Genomic DNA, 22,680 nt, shown 5'->3' on the forward strand with positions numbered 1-22,680 from the left:
TGTCCCAGAATAGCTCGCGCATCTCCCCCCGCACCACCCAGCTGTAACAGACAAGCAGAGCTGGTAGCTGGTGCTCCCCCCACAAACCCAATCCACGATGCGCGAGAGGCATGTGCAGACGATGATACATGGTGCATTACTGTGGAACCGGTGGGCGGTTAGAAAATTTTACTACTAACAGAGATACAAAAGTGGGCGGTAGGTATAAAAAGGTTGACTACCCCTGATCTAAACCATGGTTAGCTAGTTAACATAAGCAATATGAGTAACTGTACTATGGTCAGGAAAGAAATAGTGAAGATTCACACAGAAACCTGGAGGGATTTGTAAGGAAAGATTAGCCTGGAAATAAAAAAATATCACCCATCCTGAAAGAAAAAAGGTGCTGTGCAATGTCTGGACATTGGAATTTCAATCATTGCAGAAATGGGGTGAGGTATTGATGAAAAACAGGCTTTCTGTGAATATTTAGAAAACAAACTTTGGCACCCCCATTCTCAAATTGGCAGTGATACTTTTCCCTTATACTTATAGAATAGAATAGAATAGAATAGAATAGAATTTTTTATTGGCCAAGTGTGATTGGACACACAAGGAATTTGTCTTGGTGCATATGCTCTCAGTGTACATAAAAGAAAAGATACGTTCATCAAGGTACAACATTTACAACACAAATGATGGTCAATATATCAATATAAATCATAAGGATTGCCAGCAACAAAGTTACAGTCATACAGTCGTAAGTGGAAAGAGATTGGTGATGGGAACGATGAGAAGATTAATAGTAGTGCAGATTTAGTAAATAGTTTGACAGTGTTGAGGGAATTGTTTAGCAGAGTGATGGCTTTCGGGAAAAAACTGTTCTTGTGTCTAGTTGTTCTGGTGTGCAGTGCTCTATAGTGTCGTTTTAGGGTAGGAGTTGAAATAGAATAGAATAGAATTTTATTGGCCAAGTGTGATTGGACACACAAGGAATTTGTCTTGGTGCATATGCTCTCAGTGTACATAAAAGAAAAGATACGTTCATCAAGGTACAACATAAAATAGTTTATGTCCTGGATGTGAGGGATCTGTAAATATTTTCACAGCCCTCTTTTTGACTCATGCGGTATACAGGTCCTCAATGGAAGGCAGATTGGTAGCAATTATTTTTCTGCAGTTCTAATTATCCTCTGAAGTCTGTGTCTGTCTTGTTGGGTTGCAGAACAGTTATAGAGGTGCAGATAACAGACTCAATAATTCCTCTGTAGAACTTAATCAGCAGCTCCTTGGGAAGTTTGAGCTTACTTAATAGCTAGGAGGTAATGGGAGCAAACATCGTGCAATGCTAGGAAAAATCATTTCCCAGGAAAACATGAGAATAAACCAGTTAAATTAGGATCAACATCTTGAAAACTTACAGAGAGCAACAGAGCCCTTGTCTCCTGTTGCTAGAGTATTCCAGTACAACTAGCATATAGAAGAGGGCTGCTCTCTGTATCTACAGGCAGTACTTATTAAAGGAAACACCCACGGATAGACCTATCCTCTTGGAATTTATCTTTTGAAGCTATATAAACTAGATGGAGAGTCAGTTTGGTGCATTATTAAGGCAGGGGATAGAAGCCAGGATTTCTTGCTTACGGGTGCAAAGTCAGATGGGTTACCTATAGTCTTTCTAATCCAGAGATTTAGCATGATGGGAGGACTAGAAGGCTCTCAAAGGTAGCCTTCTGACCTCTCAGATAGCAGAAAGCCATCCGATGGTTCCATTCGGCCAATTTTATTTGGTATTGTGTATCCGCATGCGTGTAGAAAATTAAGGGTAGAAATGGGAATGGAAAGTTGTCTGGATGCAAATTGCTTCCAATCCCACCCTTAACAATACTCTTCCCCCTTTCATCTGAAATGACAGACTTAAGGCTGATGAATAAATTTTTGGATGATTTTAAGAGCGGTGATGGGAGAGGTGAATTGTCTAGACCAGGGGTCTCCAACCTTGGCAACTTTAAGACTTGTGGACTTCAACTCCCAGAATTCCCCAGCCAGCTTTGCTGACTTTGAAGTCCACAAGTCTTAAAGTTGCCAAGGTTGGAGACCCCTGGTCTAGAAGTCTCCTATTGCTACATTCACCCATAAAATCTCTTCAAAATGTAAAGAAGAGTCAAAGTTGTTCAAGAAATTGGTAATTTGGGCTCGTGGAGTACTTTTCAAAAGTAAATATGGGAATGATGCCTAATCCAGCAGGTACATTCTCGTGTTTTTGCTTATATTGTTACCTATATTCAACCATTTTACTATCAGCTTTTGGTACCTTGATTCAAGATGTTGCACGATGGCAGCTCAAAAATTGCCATTTTCTGCTCTGATGAGTTTCATATATCCCTTTAGGGTTTACACTAAATAGGCTATAAATTAGGTAAAGAACAACTTCTGTGAGTAAAAATATTGATGCATTGATGTTATGTAATGAGGAAGATGATTTACCCAGCTGAGTCTAGTTTGTGGGAAATGGTTGTCAAGGTTTTCTAAATTACCAATTAACTTTTGTTATTCTTTACTAAACTGAACATCCAATTTTTACAGTTGTTGTAAAACCCCTATTGAAGCTGACAGGAAGAGTTGCAGCAATAGCAGCACAATGCTCAGAAAATCAGAGTGAGCTGGTGAGAAGATGGTAGGTAGTGAAGTGATAATGTAACTTGTTGCCTAATTTACACAAAATCCCTAAATGTAATATAGCAATGGCAATTACATAACACTTCACAGTGCTTTACAGCTCTCTCTAAGCGGTTTACAGAGTCGTTATATTGCTTCCAACAATCTGGGTCCTCATTTTACTAGCCTCAGAAGGATGGAAGGCTGACTCAAGCTTGAGCCCAAGCTTCTACTTCTCAATATGTCAAGGATCCCATGTATAGGCTGGGGTAAATTTTATCAGCAGGTGATAAATAGTAGTTTTCGGCTGCCTTAACTGACTGGGTAGATTGCAGAATAAAACAAATCGTCTGCTTAATTTGGTGTCCAATAATCTTCCTTAGAAAATCTCAGAACTCTGTGCTTCTTTTTGTATGCAGTCAACATGCTGGTGTTGTGCCTTCTTTGGAGGGAGTCTGATGATGGTTCCCATGACCTTATGCATAGCTGGAGAGAGAGAGGAAAAAACACGTTCCTGAAAAGTCAGCTAGAAAACAGCTTGGCCTTGTAGCAAGGATCTTTTCAGTAACTGTGTTGCAAGTCTTTGCATCAAGCAGCTGGATAGCCAAGCAGAAGCTTTCTCTACCAATCCCTGTGTTGAAAAGGTACATTGAGAAATCTGATGTGGGGTGATTTGTAAGAACTTCTGGCATCTCATACAAAGAGCAGAGGTGCTGTTTCTGCCCATTCCATCCTTCGCCTTTTCTGACAATGTTTATAGAATCTTTCCTCCAGTCAACATATAACTTCTTTTTTTAGTTTTCTCAATTCCCTTATTGCAAGGATACTTGGATTGAGGTGACTCTGTCTGATTTCCAGGGAAATTCCTTGTGATTGTTTTGTTTTTGGTATGCTGGAATTTTGCCTGCTCTTTTCAATACCTCTTGAAAACCCAGATAGAACGCCAAGGAAAAGGTATCCAGTTAACACATAGGATATAAGGCTAAAATAACAACAGGGAGTTGCAATATATGGTATGCCTGCTTCTGTACCTTGTCCTAACATGGGAGAAACTTATTGGTCTAATACAGTGATTCCCAAACTGTGAGCCGCGGCTCCCCAGGGAGCCGCGCTATCGTCATGGGGGCGCCGCGGAATATCTGCGCCCGCTGGGTCCGGCGCTGATGCGCCATTTCTGGGGCGTCTGGTGCGCATGCGCAGTTGCAGGTCGGATTTCCGGGGAGCCGCGGGCGCGTCTGGTGCGCATGCGCAGTTGCAGGTCGGATTTCCGGGGGAGCCGCGGGCGAAAAAGATTGGGAACCTCTGGTCTAATACATAAGATTTATAGGTAAAGATAAAGGTTCCCCTCGCTAGTCGTTCCCAACTCTAGGGGGTGATGCTCATCTCTGTTTCAAAGCCGAAGAGCCAGCACTGTCCGAAGATGTCTCTGTGGACATGTGGCTGGCGTGACTAAATGCCAAAAGTGCACGCAACATTGTTACCTTCCCACCAAAGGTGGTCCCTATTTTTCTACTTGCATTTTTTACGAGCTTTCGAACTGCTAGGTTAGCAGAAGCTGGGACTAGTAACAGGAGCTCACCCCGTTACACGGCAGCACTAGGGATTTGAACCGCCGAACTGCCGACCTTTCGATCGACAAGCTCAGCTGTCTTAGCCCCTGAGCACCATGTCCCTTATTTATAAGCGTCCCTTTATTCAGAGGATCTTTAGTGATTTCAATCAATTTATATGGCTGCCTATTTTGCAGCAGTGAATCTGGGTAGCTACGTTAAAACCTCAATAAAACAATCAAGAACAGTAGCAATATCAATAGCACTTAGACTTATATACCGCTTCATGGTGCTTTACAGCCCTCTCTAAATGGTTTACAAGGTCAGCATATTGCCCCCAACATTCTGGGTCCTCATTAAATATAAATGTAGTGGTAGCTGAGGACAGGAACAGTTACAGAAATAAACCAACCTCATCCATCTCATGGTGGGTTGTAATTCATAAAAACAAGGCAAAACAATACAACCAAGTGCACTCTCTATTGGAGAAAAATGAGGTGAGTCATTTTCTTTAGCTACCTTCTAACCAGGAGTGAAATGCTCCCGGTTCAGATCAGATTTCCCGATCCGGTAGCGATGGTGGTGGGTGGTTCGGAGAATTGGTAGCAAAAATCCCTGCCCCCCCCCCACCATGCCCAGCTGAGCTGCGCAATCAACAGTTGTTTTTTTTTTACTTTTAAAAGCATTTTTTCTTTGGCCGAAAAAATGCTTTTAAAAGTAAAAAAAAAGTCTCTGATGAATATGCGGCTCAGCTGGGATCATCAGAGACTTTTAAAAGCATTTTTTAAAAATGCTTTTAAAAGGCTCTGGCGATCCCAGCTGAGTTGCCTGATCATCAGAGGCTTATCTTTCTTTTAAAGGCCAAAAAAAAATGCTTTTAAAAGAACTAAAAAGCCTCTGACGATCTGGCAACTCAGCTGGGATCATCAGAGACTTTTAAAAGCATTTTTTCTATAACCTCTTTGACTGAAGAGGTTGTAGAAAAAATGCTTTTAAAAGAAAAAAAAAGAAAGTTGGACACCCCCACCCAGTCACATTACCCATCACCACCAAGCCACGCCCACAGAACCGGTAGTAACAAATTTTACATTTCATCACTGCTTCTAACCATGAGTTGTTTACCTTTAGCTCCCTTACAAAAGATATGCCAAATCTCAGACTATTAATACAATTTATTTCAGGCCATTCTTCTGGCTTCATAGTCTTAAATGAGCAACACTGCATCTTGAGTAACACTGTAAGTCAACTCTGTGCTCTTCCTGGCTTGTTCAACAAGATCTACTCTGATAGAAGAGCAGCTCTTCTCAATCTCAGGTGGGGATTTTCTGTCGTTTTGCTTCCATCATCAGAATCTTCCCTTGAGATGCCAGAGGAAAAGCATGACAAATCTTCCACCCGTGGTAGCTAAAATTTTATATAAACAAAGATCCCAAGCTGGGACAAGCATAGATGTGAGTCACATGACTTGGGATTCCTACCTTTTTTTTTTTTTTTTTGGACAAAATAAGTCTGCCAATTTTTTTTTAATGGACATACAGAAGGGTGCCTACTTTTTAAATGGATGGAATGCCACTGAGGCCACAATTATTTTAAAACAGAGGGATTAACAATTATAACCATTACCACTACCATTACCACCGTCAATAATGAAACAATCCCCCAACTGTTAATTAACAGTGCAATGGCAAACCTTACCCCTGTAATTTGATTTCTAAATATAAGGTTCTAGTCAATAATTTGTACAATCCATATTGTTATTGTGTGTCTAGAAAGAACAAGCTAATCTAAAATAAAATAAATTAGCTTTAAAAGTAATCACTTTATTAAGATAACCCCATTATCAGTAATTACATAAGGCTTAGGAAATGCTTGGTTGTTCCTACCTTACAGCTTTTTACTATTTTAAGTGAACTCCCTCTCCTTGAAGGCTAAATCCAGCCCACAACTTGGAATAATAATTGGGCATCAAAGAGATGTGGGCTTTTTTTAGAATTTCCTTTTTTCTTATTCCCTCTCACCCATATTTTTTTTGTTAGTTGGACTGATTAGCGTCCTCAAAGTCTGAACTAGAGAACATTCAATCATCCAAACAACACATGGACTGTTAGGTCTCTGCTTTGCCTGATACCTAAATTTATAGACTTGTGTCTCTGTTTCTTCCCTTCACCTTACTCAAAGATAATAAAAGATGGAACAGTTTCATCTCTGCATAAAGAAAATTCAGTCCTGAAGTTATAGTTCCTTTTTGTTGTATTTTGTTTTTGTTATCAAGCACCCAATTTCTGAGTTGGTATTCCTTAAGCAAACTGTTACCTCAGTTCAACTAAGCTGGCAAACCGCCCATCTGTAGACATCTGTGCTGTTCAGTAGATATTCTTATTGTGTTGGGGAGAGAAAATTATATATTTTTGCACTGCAATTACAACACTATTTTGCCAAATCGATAAAGCAGTGTATAGTCAGCTCTTCCTCGCTGCCTATATTCTTTTTTTTGTTGTTCTTTCCTTAGCTTATATCCCAAAAAAGAAGGATAAATAAATGACTGTTGCCTTATAAAGAATGACGCAGATCCATTTCCTGTTATAGCTTTTCTAGCCAAGTACAGTCAAACGTAGTCCTAACTTCAGATAGATATATTCTGTAATAACTGAAGCGAGTATAAGACAATTTTGCTTTTATTCCCAGTTGAGATACACCTACGGAAAGGGAAAGGTATCAAAAAGAAAGTATAATGATTGTAGAAAAGGTTTGCCATCAGGTAAGAGAATGACTGTAACAAATGTTTGTTCACCGATTCAAGACATTATTTGATTTACCAACTGGAAAGCTACTTAATGTTGATTTATTGCTGCAAAGATTGTAAAATAAATATTTATTGGCTCAGATAGAAGATATATCAGTCTTGCGTCTCTTCCCCCAACTTTTTCCATTAACTGCATCTGGGCTAAATCCTGCCTATGCTGATGGATTGTCATAATCTCCTTGCTATGATGCTAGTGAATTTAGAGGGTCATTTTTGCTATTCCCTTTCAGAATAAACATTATGTGAAGTGCAGAAAAGGAGTAATAAAAGTGAGTAGAAGTTACAAAATAAGAGACAAAAGGGAACTATAACAAAATCTAATTTACACTATCACTATTCACTAATGAAAATGCTCTCAAAAAGTATATTCTCGGTACCGTTTGATCCTTGAGAAGCTTCCTTGCTTCCATCATGTCTATCTACTCATTCATACTTTGCATTTTCTTTTTTAAACTCAATTCTCTTTTTTTTCAGACCCTCATCAATTCCATTTAACCATAACGTTCTGAGTCCCTTCCTTCATTCTTCATTCTTCCATCCTTCATTTGTTTTCTGATTCAGTCCTCATTCATTCTTTCTCTATGACAAAACCACCTCAGTATACTTTTTCTGTACTGGTCACTCACTTTTATATTCCAACCATGTTCACCATCCATTCCTTCTTGATCCTATTTCTTGTGGTTCTACTCCCCACATTTTTAAACTCACCTATTCCTGCTGCATTCAACTTCTTATGTTTTTCCCATTGTACCCAGTTTTCAACATAGTGGGCAGAATCATGATATTATACAGTCATGTTCAGTTTTTTTTCAACATATCACTTACTTTCCTTACAACACACTATTTTGCTAGCCTTTGCTACCAAAAATGTACAGAACTATGCATATCAGCAAGTATGCATAAAACATCTATGAATTTTCATGAAAGCTTTAAAGAAGACAGTGGAAACAAGGCATTACACTTGAATTTATAATTGGAAAAATGTGGAGTCAGGGGTGAGCTGACTGCATGGAAGTAAAATTAACCTCTGTATTCTTTACCCAAAATAAATATGCCCTTTAACCCTATCCTCCACCCACCCCCCACTTTCCATAAGTGAGGCATTAGGAAGACATGACTTCATTATGGCACATGTAGCAAGTCATGAGACACAGTTGTTAATACTGCAGTAGCTATTAGACACTGTCCCTTTTTGATTGCCTTCACATCTGGATATCAACAGGAATGAAAGAAGAGTCTTAAGACTGAGCAGCCATGGTTGTGTGCATAGTCCAACAAATACAGATGACCATTTGAAGCTAATTATAGCATTATCTTATGCATGTTTACTCAGAAACTAGTCATAGGGTCAGGGCTTTTATTCCTGTAAATCAACACAGGAGTTGCGCATCAGTGTTAGAACTGTGAAAAACAGGACAACTCTGAAGCTGTACTCATATGCTTATTGACAGAAGTAAAACCTGCTGAACTCCATAGGACTTAGTTTTGGGGTAAGTTAATGGTAGCATGACAAAAAAGAGAGCCTTATTTATCTTCCATGTGTTTCATTCTTAAATTTCCCATTGAAATACCTAAACGCCACCTTCGACACAACTGGAGCTTAACTCATAGAATCATCTGTTACAACGTCCTTCCTGTTGAAGACTACTTCAGCTTCAATCACAACAATACACGCACACACAATAGATTTAAGCTTAATGTGAACTGCTCCAATCTTGATTGCAGAAAATATGACTTCAGAAACAGAGTTGTTAATGCCTGGAATGCACTACCAGACTCTGTGGTCTCTTCCCAAAATCCCCAAAGCTTTAACCAAAAACTATCTACTATTGACCTCACCCCATTCCTAAGAGGTCTGTAAGGGGCGTGCATAAGAGCACCAACGTGCTACCATTCCTGTCCTAATGTTCCCTTTGATTGTATCCAATTTCATATAGTTATTTTATACTTATGATTATATATATGTTTATATATCGTATAGTTATTTCATGCTTATGCTTATATATAATGTTGTGACAAATAAAACAAACAAACAAACAAACAAACAATTATAGGGTTAAAATGAAGCAAAAGGACCTTTTCATGGATATGGAAATAGGACCACTTTAGCTTTGTTTGTGATGACAGTTTCCATCCTCAGATATTTATCACAACTGGCATCACAAGTCCTTCGACCTGCAGAATAGAATAGAATAGAATTTTGTATTGGCCAAGCGTGATTGGATACACAAGGAATTTGTCTTGGTGCACCCTCTCTCGGAGTACATAAAAGAAAAGATACATTCGTCAAGAATCATAATGATAGTCATAGGGTACAAATAAGCAATCAGGAAACAATATCAATATAAATCGTAAGGATACAAGCAACAAGGTTACAGTCATACAGTCATAAGTACACAGCATGCTCTAATATTTTTTTTTTAATTTGCATTTATATCCCGCCCTTCTCCGAAGACTCAGGGCGGCTTACACTATGTCAAGCAATAGTCTTCATCCATTTGTATATTATATACAAAGTCAACTTATTGCCCCCAACAATCTGGGTCCTCATTTTACCTACCTTATAAAGGATAGAAGGCTGAGTCAACCTTGGGCCTGGTGGGATTTGAACCTGCAGTAATTGCAAGCAGCTGCTGTTAATAACAGACTGCATTAGTCTGCTGAGCCACCAGAGGCCCTGTGCACTGTGCTCTTCTCATCTCGACAATGAATCATTCCAGGTACTCTTTTGGCTTTGTGGCCAATAGGCAAAACTCACATAGCCTCTTAATGCTAAAGGTTTAGCCCATGGAGTGTAAACTATGTAAGGTGGCTTTCTTTTTATAGAGCAGTAATAGCACTTAGACTCGTAAAGCACTCACAGTGCTTTACAGCCCTCTCTAAGCTGTTTTACAGAGTCAGCCTATTGCCCCCAACAATCTGGGTCCTCATTTTACCCACCTCAGAAGGATAGAAGGATGGAAGGCTAAGTCAACCTTGAGCCTGGTGAGACCCAAACTGCCAAACTGCTGGCAGCCCGTGATCAGCAGAAGTAGCCACCGTGGTTATAACAGAAACTTCCTGTCTTGTCTCTAGATACTATATGTTGATAGTTGGGCTCCCTTTAAACATAGCTGCGAAACCAGACTGAATTTTGATAGTGATCAAATAGTTTTGCAATCTGTAAAAATTTACCTCTAATTTGAACCCCACTCCAAATTGAAGAAAGTGAGTGATTTCCTTCCCCTCCTGCCAAATACCACCTTTTACAGTAGATGTACTCCTGATAGTTGGTGGTATTTGACAGTTGGGGAAGGAAATATAACAAGGGCACTACACCAATGCCACTATAAGTAAGGACACTAGCATTTGCCGGCATTGTACCTTGGAACAGAATAGGAAATTTATAGTAGAGGTAACAAATGTTATGGAGATACAGTTTTCTGTTGGTTCAAGGAGATCTACTCTGGAACCAGTGGAGATCTTGGGCTCCCTTTTAAAATACCTGTAGACACACAGCTAGAAATCATTTGGCTCTGATCTGATCAAATAATCTACTTGGTCCTTTTGTTGATCTTACATTATAAAGCAAATTGCCTGTGGGTTATATAATGCAATGGCGATTACGTTTACCACTCCAAGGATCTGTGGAGGCATGATAGACTGAGAAGAAATGCTTCTCATACAAATATTAGATTAGAAAACTTGCTTGCAACACATGTGCATCCTTTTATACCTATTTTTTTAAAGGGCAAGCTGATTAGAAATAAGATAAGCAGGATTAAAGATGAGAAAAATAGATAAGTTGAAACTGATGCACTGTACACTTCATCTCTGACTTTGCTCAGTTCTTTCAGTAGTAATAAAATAGAAGTTGATCTTGGATCTCCATTGCATCTTTCATGTCTTGGCAGCAGAGCAGACATGTATCCACTAATCTGTCTGATTGTTGTTTGCAAAGTAGAAATTATAAACGTAGAAAAGTGATTTTGCAAAGTGGAAAGAAAGAAGAGCCAATGGAATAATTCTATTGACGTCAATTCCCTTATACCTTGTTCAGAATTTCTTTTGCTTCCCGTTCTCTTTCTCGTTTACATGTCTTACATTTGGCTTCTGCTTTTATTACTGCAGCTGACCCCACATTTTTGGTAGTTTCTCCATTTCCATTATAGCTCAGTATTCATTCCTTCTGTCAACAATACCTTCACCAATTTGTTCTCCAGAGTCATATGCAAGCTGATGTTTTTTATTAGCACATAATCTCCAGAACACGTCCAGACGAATTTATTGCAATAATTTTGGCATTCCACAGAGATATAGAAGTCTGCTGCAATCTGATCTATGCTAGCATTTTCTTAGTGTGACTTTTGTCTGGCCCACCACTGTTGGAGCACGTTTTGAGAGCTTTGTTCATCTCTCATATTTTTTTCCATGCATCTTCAGACAAGAGCAGAAAAGAAACAGGGAGTCTCGAAACAGCATGTGATGCTGAGAACTTTTGATCTCTCTGTCTGAACTTCTGAAAAAGTGAACTCTCTCTTGTGCCCTTAGCATCAATTGGGATTTGCTTTGCTTAATGTTTTAAAATGTGTCTTTTAATTTCAAGAGAATGATTAAAAGCCAGCATGAAATGTACTACAGCACCTGCCTGCAACCTCATACTTATTTCCAAGAATGAGTCACAGGCAATCATAGAAAATAAAATTACTTGGTGCTCCCCTACCCAGAAGAAGATCAAACTTAACGGGGGTAGTAGGGTGCATTCTGGAGACATTGCCCTTTCTCATTTGCTTATCGCAAAGTGGTGTTTAGAAGCCGGTCTTGCTCCCAAAGTGCAAGAATTTCCATTTACTAGAATTGAGGAAACCATGCTGAGGAGTAGTTCAAAGTCGTTCCTGAAAGCATCATGACTAAGCAGATCATTTGATAGCAGGGGTGAAATCCAGCAGGTTCTGACAGGTTCTGGAGAACCGGTAGCGGAAATTTTGAGTAGTTTGGAGAACCGGTAGCGGAAATTTTGAGTAGTTCGGAAAACTGGCAAATACCACCTCTGGCTGGCCCCAGAGTGGGGTGGGAATCGAGATTTTGCAATATCCTTCCCCCAGGAGGGTGGGGAGGGAATGGGGATTTTGCAATATCCTTCCTTTAGAGTGGGTGGAAATGGAGATTTTGCAGTATCCTTCCCCTGACCCATCAAGCCACACCAACCAGCCAAGCCACAACCACAGAACCAGTATTAAAAAAAATTGAATTTCACCACTGCCTTATAGGCTTCTTTTGGGAGCTGTGTGAGGGAACACAGCTTTTTTGCAAAAACCTGTCACTATTCTGACATGTGAGACCAGACTGCTGGGATGATCAGTTGTTTCCGTATGTTGATCTGCTAAGATCTCCATTCTCCAGATATTCTTTGTCCCTTCAAGTTTGTGGTTCTTTATTAGAGAAAAGGTCTAGTTTGTGGTGGTATCACATCACTGAAAGGTCTCTGGGCACTTGTTTTAATGTCAGCATCAGGCTAAGATTTTTGGGTTTTTTACTCAAACATCCTAGTTTTAACCTTCCCTAATACTGGTAGTCCTCAATTTCCCAGTGTTAGGATGTTTAAGTCCTGAGTAAACTTACAGTTACAATTGAACTTAAAATTTCTGTTGCTAAGCAAGATAGTGAATTTTGCCCCATTTTATGATCTTTCTTGCCACAGTTGTTAACTTTGTAACATGGTTGTTAAGTGAATCTGGTTTCTCCATTGCCTTTGCTTGTCAGACGGTCACAAAAGATAATCACATGATCCCGAGACACTGTAACTGTCATAAATATGAACCAATTGCCAAGCATCCGAATTTTGATCAGGTGATCATGGGGATGCTGCAATAACAGTCATAAGAGTAAAAAACAGGCAGAAGTCATTTTTTTCAGTGCCATTTGTAACTTCGAATGGTCACTGAAGGAATGGTTATAAATTGAGGACTACCTGCAATTACACAATTTATTTCCTGAAATTTCATTACCTGAACTTTTTTTTAAAAAAATTGTTACCTGCTCTGCAAAAAATGCTATCAATCAATCAATCAATCAATCAATCAATCAATCAATCAACCAATTGTCTATAAATTAAAAGTAAGGTATTTCTGACTCATGTTATACATAGCCTTCTCTTAATATAAACATTTTTGCAATACATTTTCTCAAGTGCAGTATATTTTTTGTTTACTTTTCCTAGGGTATATATCTATTTTGAGTGCCTCTCAGAATTATCAACGTATCATTGCTAAATTCAAAAACATTTAAATGGGATTTCTGTTTAACAGCCAACTTCTAATAATCCCAAGACTATTTTTGAAGTGGGAAGGAATAGAAAGCAGCATGTTTGCATGCCAAGGGAAATTCTAATCAAAGCAAAGGAGATACACAACTGGACAAGAAAAATGGCTGAACCTGGGATCAACACTTTCCTAATTTACAGAGTTCAGATAAATTGCTGCTAGCTTTTGTTGCTATATAGGGACTCTTATCTTGCAGTTGGTACTATTTCCTGACATCAGTTGCTAGTTCCTTTTGAACCCATCTGCACAAAATACTTTTGCCAAATATATACGATGCGTGTCAAAAGGAGGCAGGGCTTTTGTTGCATGGGTGCACACAACATTTGGCTTCCCCACCACCACCATGGACATCCTTTCTTCCTACTCAAAAGAAAATTTCAGCTCTTGCATGCTAGACCTCTTTATGGTTTAGCAAAGAGCTTGAAAATGTTTTCTTTTAAAAAATGTTGAGAGGCCAAGTAGAATTCTTTTCCCAAAAAAGGTATTCTGTTTCTACCCAATAGTTCATATCCATCTTTCTGAAATGGTTGGTTTCACGATGAAGCTTGCAAAGTTCTTGCATCTGCATTTTTTTAAATTTCTCGTCCTCAGTTTTTGAGCTTAAAAAAGTTGGCCACATTACATGACAGCTGTGTCTCTCTTTTCCAATTTCCTAATATCTTATTTATATCTGTAAATATTTGATTTAGAACTAATATGCTAGGAAAAAAAATGCTGGGCTGAGCTCCAGGCAGCTTAATTTCCTTCTTTATCTCAAAACATTCCTCAGTCTGAAAGCAGAAACTCTGGCAGATGAATATTTAGGAAAAACAGTGGTATTGTGTTATTCACATATATAAGCACATACACTCCCACACACTAAAGTTGGATTAAACTGAGTTACCTATTACTTCACTTCAATGGTGCTAAGCCTCTGATGGCTATTGCTTGTGCATGCACTGGGCCAAATAATATTTTTGCAAGAATTTTAATTAGGGAATGTTCTCACTTAGGCCAATAGAGGAAAACCAGTAATATCAAAAACTAGTACCATAGCGTTTAACTTTGAAGGCTCAGAGATAGGTTGAGTCTGGAAGATAGATTTGGTTTTATTGTTCAGGCTACTTCTTAGAAGCTAAGATGCCAAATCAACATGACCACATATCATATCATATGCTTCAACCGTCCTTTTTAAGGAATAATTCCTATGATTGAATCTCTGTCCCTGGTAAAACAGTGTATTTGGGTGAGTTTGGGGGATTATTATTATTACTTTTTTTTTTTAAATGTTGCTAATTTGCAGAAAACCATGCAGTAGCTTTTTGTATGTCACATTCATTCTGTCTTCCTAAGGTTAGAATGGCATATTCTCACACTTTTATGATTTTCACTGCAAACCACGGTGCTAGGCAAGATTGAACCAGTTAGCTTTATAGAGAAAGGATCTGTATCTTTCAATTACTAATCCATCATCCTAACGCAGCCTTTTTAACTTAATAGGGATTCATATAGTGAGATATGCAAGGCAAACGGCTTGGTTGGGAAGGACTGCTCTTTCCATTGCACCATACTGTTGCTTGTATATGCATGCATACAGATCCAAACTGCAGCACATCTCTTCAGTTTTCAACAACTGCCCATCGTTATTTTCTATGGTTACGGTGCTTTCATACCTATGTGGTTAAAGGAGTTAAGATGACTGCAAACATTTTCTGGAAGTCACATAACTTTAAATATATTATATTTTGTCAGTAGGCTGGGGAGAAGAGGTGGTATCTGTTTCCCCTGACTGCAAATAAACCCCAATGATCTCGTTAAGCAAATATAATAAAGCTGTCATCCTCTGCTGCAAGAATATTTCGGGTGATTTTGTTATACTAGGCTAAACATAGCCAGATCCTTGAACTTTTCAACCCAGCTCATACAAGGCTCTGCATTGCTTTTTTCTGAATCCTTCAAGTTACCCATATCTTATCCAAACATAAGCCTCAACACAGAAGGGCAAAGGTTTCCCACAGAGGACTAAACAGCACCAATGCTCTTTCTTTGGGGAAGAGCTGCCCTCACATCTCTGGTGAGAGCTTCAAACTAGGTTTGGTTGTTTTGCAATGCCATTGCTGTACATTCTGGACATTAAGTTCATGTTGTAATCTGTTAGATGTTCTTGTCAGATAGATACTTGCCAGAGCTCTGCGAAAGCATGCAGGACAGTTCTCTGCTGCTCTCTTGTACTTACTGTAAATCTTGAGAAGATTCAGTGTCTTATTTGAGGATTTGTTGAGGAGTGTTGGAAAGCGGTTGTCTACAAAAATTCCTCACTACAACCAACAGTATCTCTGTAAACTAAACTTGCCCTTCACTTCTTTTAATTTAGTGATTCTAATCAGAAGAACCTAGATTAAAGCTTTTTGTTCCTTGATGGACGATTTTCCAAGAGTCACTAGCTTCATCATCACCTTCACCATCATCATAGAAGTAATCAATCTTGTGAGCCACATTACTATGCAGAAGTAGTAGTATTAATTTATATCAGAAGGGAGCCCCCTTTTTTTGCTGGTTACTTACTTTTTTATGGAATCAGAGGTCCAGTCACTTCAACTATCAATATCTCCATTGAATATTCCCATTTCTCCCATTTTTGCAATTTAGACTACATAAAGCGTATCATAAAGCCTATTTACAGTTTCATATACTTTCAACATCAGAATGGTAAAATAATAATAATAATAACAACAATGACAATAATAACAATAACAATGACAACAACAACAACAACAACAACAATAATAATAATGCGGTAACAGGAGATGCCAGAGTTGAAGAAAAAGAACTGGAAAAAATCATGAAATATTGCGACCTGGCCATCGAAATTACATGGCTATGGATGAAACATGTAACAGTGATATCCATTGTCATCGGGGCACTTGGTACCATATCCAAGAATTTTATAAAATACATCAACAAATTGCAGCTTCCTGCAATAACACCAGCAGAACTGCAAAAAAATGTGCTACTTGGAACATCATATATCTTAAGAAGGTACTTGGTTGATACCTAGGTGCTGGCAGCAACCCATATCGTGGTGAGCTTAAAACACACCTATTTATTCAAGCGGGACTGGCATAATAGTGTTGAATTTTAAATTTGGGGTTTATTAATATTTTAAAATTTTAAAATCTAAATTTTTAATTTATCAGCCTTAATAATTTGCTATGTTTTAAATGTTGTTTTAATTGTATATATTTTGTTTTATCGTTGGCTGTACACCGCCCTGAGTCCTTCGGGAGAAGGGCGGTATAAAAATTTAATAAATAAAAATAAATAAATATCAACCATCAGCACCAGTCAATGGTATTTGTGATGCATTTTTAAATGTTTAGTTGACTGAGTTTCATGTTTAATGAATAAAGTAAATAATAATAATAATGGACTGGATTGGACTAGCTTGGACTGGTCTCGGGACTTGGGCTGACCGCTAGCCACGTCTACCTGATTAAGATCTGTAGAACTGCTTCCCATAGGCATGCTATGGAGACTGTCGGCCTGTCTGTTCCTGTTCTGTTATCGCTATCCGGTTCCTGCTCCATCTGTCCTTTGACCAACTGGACTCCCGCTAGAAGACTCACCATTTCTATTACTTTGGGATTTTACCACCTTAGCATCCCTCGCCGATTCGCACTTTCCTATGCGCTACACTGCACGTGAACTCTTGCGCCTGCAGGTGCCCCGCCGCAGGAATGGCCCATATCGCTACCAAGGGCCGGCCTCAATGACGGGTCTTGGGACCCACAGAGGTGGCATGCGAGAAGAAAGAGCCTTTGGGGTTTTAGACAGGGCATTTTAAGGGGTGGGAGGGTAGGGCGGGTGATGGGGTAGCCCGTCGGGAGGAAACCAGTTCCAGCGCATGCTCGTGGCGATTATCAAATGGGTTCGGAGGTTATGGGGGGGGAGGGTGTTCCTTTGTGTGAGGGTGAGTCTATTGGCACGGTAAGTGGGAGGGGCAGATATGGCGGAAGGGGGGGATCGTATCGATATAGGGGGTCACGCGTTCGATGTATGCAGGCGATCGCGTGCCCCGATCCCCCTAACTTTACCCGTTCCCCGGATGGTCAGGACCCTCAGGGCCTGGGCCTTCGTCTGATGTTATGCAACGCACGGTCCGTGGCCAATAAGGCCCCCCTAATACATGATCTAATTCAGGGGGGTGCCGCGGATATTATAGGCGTTACGGAGACCTGGTTGGGCAATGAAGGGGTGTGCCCTGGTTGAGATGTCCCCACGGGGTTTCCGTGCATTCCATCAGCCGAGGGCCCAGGGTAGGGGTGGAGGGGTGGCGGTTGTGATTAAAGAGAGTTTAGAGCCGAGGGAGACCACTGTACCTCAGATATCCGGGTGTGAATCCCTCTTTGTGAGGTGGGGTCATAGATGTCAGATGGGCTTGCTGGTCGCGTACCTGGCTCCTTGCTGCGTGACAGCGGCCCTGCCCGAGCTCCTAGAGGTGCTTGCCGGGGTGGCGGTGGAGACCCCCAGACTTTTAGTTATGGGGGACTTTAACCTGCCATCTGGCGGCTCCGCATCCGCGGTAGCTCCGGAGTTCTTGGCCCATGACGGCCTTGGACCTGACTCAAGTAGTGGATGGCCCCACTCACATCGGGGGTGGCACACTGGACCTGATTTTTGTCTCTGGTCAGTGGTTGAGAGATCTGGACTTAAAGGAAATAGTCATTGAACCTTTGTCATGGTCAGATCACTCTCTTCTTCGCCTGGACTTTCTGACCGCTACCCAACACCGCAGGGAGACGGAACCATTACGTTGGTACCGTCCCAGGCGCCTGATGGACCCAGAGAGGTTCCGGACGGAGCTTGGGCCACTTCCTGAGGATCTGGCTCACGGCACGGCAGAGGAACTGGCTGCAGCCTGGGAACGGGCTGCGGCCGGGGCTTTAGACCGTGTCGTGCCTTTGCGGCCTCTGACCCGGCGTAGGTCCCAACCGCCCTTGGTTCTCCGAGGAGCTGAGGGGATGAAACGCCGGAGAAGACGCCTAGAGAGTTCCTGGAGGTCCAGCCGTTCAGAGGCTGATCGGACACTAGTTAGATCCTATACTAGGACCTACCTAGTGGCACTGAGGGATGCGAGGCGTTGCTACGCCTCCTCCCTCATTGCGTCGGCAGATAACCGCCCAGCTGCCCTGTTCCGAGTGACCCGCTCCCTCCTTCACCAGGGGGAGCGGGATGACCCGTTACAGGGACGTGCTGAGGAGTTTAACGGTTATCTATACGATAAAATCGTTCAGCTGAAGGACGGTCTGGACCAAGATTGCAGCGATTCGGACGAGACGTCTGAGGGCGGTCTTGGTGATGTTGTATGGGATGAGTTTGACCCTGTGACTCCCGAGGACATGGACAGGTTGCTGGGTAGATTGAATGCCACCACATGTTTACTGGACCCGTGCCCCTCCTGGCTGGTGCTGGCCACTCAGGAGGTGACACGAGGCTGGCTCCAGGGGATTACGAGTGCTTCCTTGTTGGAGGGAGTCTTCCGCCGCCTTGAAAGAGGCGGTGGTGAGGCCCTCCTCAAGAAGCCTTCCTGGACCCGGCTGTTTTAGGTAATTATCGTCCAGTCTCCAACCCGCTCGCGAAGGTTGTAGAGAGTATGGTGGCATATCAGTTCCCCTTCACCTGGAGGAAACTGTCTATCTGGACCTGCTCCAGTCCGGCTTCGGCCCGGTTACAGCACTGAGACGGCTTTGGTCGCGTTGGTGGATGATCTCTGGAGGGCCAGGATAGGGGTTATTCCTCTGCCCTGGTCCTATTAGACCTCTCAGCGGCTTTTGATACCATCGACCATGGTATCCTGCTGCGCCGGTTGGGGATTGGGAGTGGGAGGCACCGTTTATCGGTGGTTCTCCTCCTATCTCTCCGACCGGTCGCAGACGGTGTTGACGGGGGCAGAGGTCACCCCGCGGCGCCTCACTTGTGGGTGCCGCAGGGCCGATTCTCTCGCCTTCTGTTCAACATCTATATGAAGCCGCTGGGTGAGATCATCAGTGGCTTCAGTGTGAGGTACCAGCTGTACGCTGATGACACCCAGCTGTACTTTTCCACACCGGGCCACCCCAATGAAGCCGTTGAAGTGCTGTCCCGGTGTCTGGTGGCCCTACGGGTCTGGATGGGGAGGGACAGGCTCAAGCTCAATCCTCCAAGACGGAGTGGCTGTGGATGCCGGCATCCCGGTACAGCCAGCTGAGTCCGCGGCTGACTGTCGGAGCGAGTCATTGGCCCCGGATGGAGAGGGTGCGAAATTTGGGCGTCCTCCTGGATGAACGGCTGTCTTTTGAAGACCATTTGACGGCCGCCTCCAGAAGAGCTTTCCACCAGGTTCGCCTGGTGCGCCAATTGCGCCCCTTTCTAGACCGGGATGCCTTGTGCACAGTCACCACGCCCTTGTGACGCCTCGCCTGGACTACTGCAATGCTCTCACATGGGGCTCCCTTGAGGGGCATCCGGAGGCTACAGTTAGTCCAGAATGCAGCGGCGCGGGTGATTGAGGGAGCCCCTCGTGGCTCCCGAGTGACACCTATCCTGCGCCGGCTGCACTGGCTACCTGTGGCCTTCCGGGTGCGCTTCAAGGTGTTGGTGAATGTCTTTAAAGCGCTCCATGGCATAGGGCCGGGATACTTACGGGACCGCCTGCTGCTACCGAATACCTCTCACCGACCCGTGCGCTCTCACAGAGAGGGGCTCCTCAGGGTGCCATCGGCGCGACAGTGTCGTCTGGCGACACCCAGGGGAAGGGCCTTCTCTGTGGGGGCTCCCGCCCTCTGGAACGAACTCCCCCCAGGACTTCGTCAACTTCCGGACCTCCGAACCTTTCGCTGCGAGCTTAAAACCTATTTATTCATCTGCGCTGGACTGGGTTAGTGTTTTAATGGGTTTTAATGGGTTTTTAGTTCCAAATTTTAATTCTGGCCAATTTTAATAAGTTTTTTAATTGTATTTTTAATCTGTATTTATAGTATTGTATTTTTATTTGGCTGTGAACCGCCCTGAGTCCTTCGGGAGAAGGGCGGTATACAAATGTAAATAATAAATAATAAATAATAAATAATGGCAATTTTCAACAGTCATGCCGTCAGTGCTTAGAGTTTGGTTGAGTTTTGGTGCTTCAGCTGTCTATACAAGTTTTGTAATGACTTGTGAAGTGAATATTTTGTAATTTCTGGCAGGTAAGTAAGCCTTGAAAAAGAAACCATGCTTATTTCATTGTGATGCATTTTATTTATTTATTTATAATTTAATTTCTATTGTAGATGACATTGACCTGAATGGACCAATCAGAGTCCAACAGTTTCCTGTGTTGTAGTAATTAAGAAATATATTATGTTTCTTATTCTCCAAATCCAGACCTGGGCATTCTATGACCAGTGGATGACATCCATCCCTTCAGCTGTCCCTGTGTGGCCCACAATGGTGGTTGTGGCCGTGGCCATGGAGATAGTGGGGACTGCAGCAGTGGCAGCCCTACTGGTTTGGCCCTCCACAAGAGTCCCAGTTGTAATTGTGTCCCCTTGGCAAAATTAATTGCCCACCCGTCCCAGTCTGTAAAACTCCACATGGAAGTTGACTGTAAATAGTTTCATATGTCATCCAAATCACTGATGCATATTTTAAGAGGGTGCAGTAGGCAAGGGATGTCAGCAAAAATCCCCCCTCTTCTTTCTAAAACAGATGTCTCCTGTCTGCAGAAGAATACTGGGATACTACTCTTTGTGGACTAATTCTGTTCCTCCTAAGTCACTAAAATGGTTTGCATATTTTAAATGTGGATATCAGTTTTTTTGTGGTCATACCAAAATACTATTTCAGTAGCATTCATCTGACTCCACATTCCCACATAAGCCCCCCACTATCATGGCAAGCTACAATATCTGAGATGCTTATTGATCTCTTTCCCAGATGAGTGCCCACACAAGCAACATAGACAGTGTACTCCCAATTAGATTACATAAACAAGTAAAATATGAACCTTTCAGTAATGTTTTCAACAAAATGCTAAAGATTCTCTTGAATGAAGGTTGAGTCAAGGCTGATAATTTTATGGAAATGTCCATGTAGCTTTCTGGCAGAAATGAGCTACTGTCACCTTATTCTGGTATGTTTTTAGATTGTCCAGACTAGCCTTGAGTTTTTCTGATGGTCTCTTATCAAAGTAATATCCAGGTCTGATCTTGCTTAGTTTTTTGAAGAGCAGCCAAAGTCACCTAAGTGCATAGGTAATTTTCTCAGTTGATCTGCACCAATTAGTCAGTGAGGCTGTGTTGTGGCTTTGAAAACCAGATCCAAAGCAGTGCTACCATTTTCTGTACTTTTCTGCTTTCCTTTATAACAGGGGTAGTCAACCTTTTTATACCTACCGCTCACTTTTGTATCTCTGTTAGTAGTAAAATTTTCTAATCGCCCACCGGTTCCACAGTAATGCGCTGTGTATCGTCATCTACACATGCCTCTCGCGCATCGTGGATTGGGGGGGGCCGCCGGCTACCAGCTCTGTTACAGCTGTCTGTTACAGCTGGGTGGTGTGGGGGGAGATGCGCGAGCTATTCTGGAATGAGGCTCTTTTGTTTGCGGTCGCACTATAGCGCCATTTAGTTTCACTTATGTAACATGAACTAAACTTATGCGCAGGCAATACAAATAGTATATTTTCAGAAATTTAAATTGTCATGGGGAATTTTATGAAAACCTAATGAAAATGTTTTTAAATAATGCTATGATTTTTTTAAAAAAAGTCAATTAAATTAAAAAAAAGAAAAGTGCTTCAGTATCGGACAAAACCCCTACTGCCCACCATGAAAGCTGGAACGCCCACTAGTGGGCGGTAGGGACCAGGTTGACTACCACTGCTTTATAACAACAACAACAACAACAACAACAACAACAACAACAACAACAACAACAGAACAGTCATCTTCTGCTAGCTTGAAAAGGAGCAGAAATTTCTATTTTTTCAGAAACGCTAACCATAGGAAGTATGCTAGGAAAAAATCAGTTTCTCAGCAGGCCTATCCAGTACATTCTTTATAGTGTTTTAGAATGGCTTGAATAATTTTTTTAGCAAAAGTGTGGAATGTTCTTGCTATTTAGGTTTACAAATATGGGTATACATTGACCATTTTAAAATTAATCGTTTGTTGTAGTGGAAGAGATGAGGTGGGATGTAGGTGCTGTCAGGAAAAGCTTTTAACATGCTGTCATTCACAAAATCCAATGGGTGGTCCTGGCAACAGACTCCACTTCCCCTTTTTTTTCTGACTAGCTGTGCTAAAAAAAATCCATCTGGGATTCCAAACAATCTGTTGAAATCCATACTAAAAGACAGCAAGAGATGGTTTATTTTTTTCCTTGTAAC

General features: G+C 41.6%; 1 long non-coding RNA gene across 1 annotated transcript in view; it reads right to left on the minus strand.

The window, feature by feature from the left end:
- Window positions 1–613: 613 nt before the first annotated feature.
- Window positions 614–22,680, minus strand: part of LOC131187436 (uncharacterized) — a 36,120-nt gene continuing 14,053 nt past the window's right edge. The window contains exon 3 of the long non-coding RNA XR_009152549.1: window positions 614–3,123. This is a non-coding gene — a long non-coding RNA (uncharacterized LOC131187436). The remainder of the gene's footprint in view (window positions 3,124–22,680) is intronic.

This window comes from Ahaetulla prasina, chromosome 1 (assembly GCF_028640845.1).
Source record: "Ahaetulla prasina isolate Xishuangbanna chromosome 1, ASM2864084v1, whole genome shotgun sequence".
Lineage (NCBI taxonomy): Eukaryota > Metazoa > Chordata > Lepidosauria > Squamata > Colubridae > Ahaetulla > Ahaetulla prasina.